Source organism: Sminthopsis crassicaudata, chromosome 3 (assembly GCF_048593235.1).
Source record: "Sminthopsis crassicaudata isolate SCR6 chromosome 3, ASM4859323v1, whole genome shotgun sequence".
In the NCBI taxonomy this organism is placed as follows: domain Eukaryota; kingdom Metazoa; phylum Chordata; class Mammalia; order Dasyuromorphia; family Dasyuridae; genus Sminthopsis; species Sminthopsis crassicaudata.
The window spans coordinates 275184195-275186717 of NC_133619.1; positions in this window are offsets into that span (position 1 = coordinate 275184195).

Sequence of the window (2523 nt, forward strand, 5' to 3'; positions counted from 1 at the left end):
GAACTTTGATTCTAGAATTCATGAAGAGTGGCTCCACTGTCCTGGATGAAGAAGCCATTTCATTATAAAGAGTTTCAGATCTTTTCCATCCCTCCCTCCCCCCCTTTTGCTGACCTTCTATTTTATTCTTCAAATACCCTTGGTATGATTTTGCTTAGTTGGATCCCTCATCAAGCTTTCCTTTACTCTCTGAAGTACTAATGCTTTATAATCATCCATTCAGTCATCATCATAGATCTAGGTCTTTGTGAAAATAAGTCTTACAGAGCAGTTGTAGTATTATCCAAATTTGGACATATTTCCACTGGACAAGAATTATTCCATTTACATAACTTTGAATAGTGTTTAGTTGGATATATGTGATCCTGTCATTGGTTTCAGTATCTCCCTGCTTGACAGATAGGCTAGCTATTTGCTGCTGATAAGTCTTATATTCTTGTAAAATGAATTGATTCTATCAGTTAAAATTGTGTATGAAATTGTTAGTGTCCTTCCTTTCACTGTAAATTTCATCACAATTTTTTAAAATACAATTGTTACAACTGGATATCACTTATTTTTATTCTTCTTGCTTTGTGCTCAATTTAATTTTTATAATAACAAATTGGTAGACTCTACAGAGCCGATTCAGAGCTGACACCCACATAACATTTTCACTCCGAATACAATTCTTCCTTTGCAACAACAACAACAAAATTCGGTTCTGCACATATATATTGTACCTAGGATATACTATAAGATATTTAATATGTATGGGAATGCCTGCCATCTAGGGGAGGGGGTGGAGGGAAGGAGGGGAAAAATTCGGAACAGAAGGGAGTACAAGGGATAATGTTGTAAAAAAAAAAAAAAAAATTACCTATGCATATGTACTGTCAAAAAAAATGTTATAATTATAAAAATTAATTAAAAAAAAAGCTAAGTAAAAAAATATATATAATTTTCATTTTTGTAAAGCTCATCATGTACAGTCTACCAATTTTTAAAAAGTATTTAAGACACAGGCATAAGCAGCCATTAGCTTCTCATTCCTTATTCCTGATCGTATTTTTTTTTTTCCTATTCTCTTTTGCTGGATATCAAAGTAAATGTTGCATATAAATTTCAAGATAATTGAGTTCATGAAATTTGTAGAGAAGCTGAAATTAGCCTCAAAGTGGCATTTTTGCAAATGTATGCCATGAGCAGTACAAGAAAAGACCAAATGTCTGATAAAAATGTTGTTGCATGCGACACATAATAAACCAACTCTGCCAATCCCTGAGTGTTTCAAGGATTCTGTTGTAGTCAAGGAATTCAACACCAAATGGCCAGTTTCTGTGTATTTTCAAAATACACAGGCTGGCCCTCAGAAGTTGACTTGTATTATTGCTGCATAATGGAACTTTAAATACAGTTTGCACCTGACTGACTAGCAGGCTTTAAGAATCTAAAGCACTTTCTTGGACACAAGGCATTAAGGGTTAGACTGTGGAGGGTTAGTCACTCTACAGTTAGGATTGACTAACACTCCTGAAAATGTATGGTGCCCTTGGCCATCTTTGAGCAAGAATCCAACATGGAAGGATGAGGTTCCCTGAGGGTAGGCCTCAGTTATCCAAAGATATTATTCACAATGACATACCAAAGAAATGTTCAAATGCATAAGTAGGTTTCACCTTTTTCAACCATGACAACTTTTCCTTTTCCTTTCCTCAAAAAGCACAAATGCTAATCGATTTTTAGGGCATCCATCAGTAAAGTACTAATTGGTGACTAATGAAAAATAAACTTACACTATTAATTCTTACCTTCAAAGCCTATCTATGTCCATTTATTTGTGTTGTTTGATCATTTCAGTGTCTGACTCTTCATGGTCCCATTTAGGGTTTTCTTAGCAAAGACCTTGGAGTAGTTTGCCATTTCTTTCCCCAATTTATTTTACAGATGAGGCAATTGAGGCAAACAGAGTTGAGTGATCTGCCTACTAAGATCACACAGCTAGTAAGTGTCTGATGTCAGATTTGAACTTGGATCTTCCTGAAGCAGGTCTAGTGTTCTATCCTCTGTATCACTGCCCCCATTTGTTGCTACATTCACTTTTTAAAAAAGGATTATATTATGTGTTCAATTTAAAAAAAAATTTATGAAGAGAACTAAAAGGCTTTTATTTATACTCATGATAATGTTATAAATAAAACTATGTGAGAGTACTGAAATGGGCCTGTTTTTCATTATTTTGAGTGTTTCTTCTGGTGAAGACCAAAATCCATCGTGCTTGCCCATTTTTCCCAAAATCCTCTCCCATAAGGTTTGATACGTGAATCCAGTGTATGAAGGGCCCTTCCTTATTTTCTCCTGATATTGCAAGCATACCTGGAACCTAAGAGCTGACCATCACTCTCACTCTCAACCCATCTATCTTAACCTTTTATCACATCTTTGATATAGTAATATTTTAAAAACAGCTCATTTTAAAAGGGCACATGTATTTTCTAAAATGTGTATGACAATTTTTTAGATGTAGTGAATGACTAAGACATA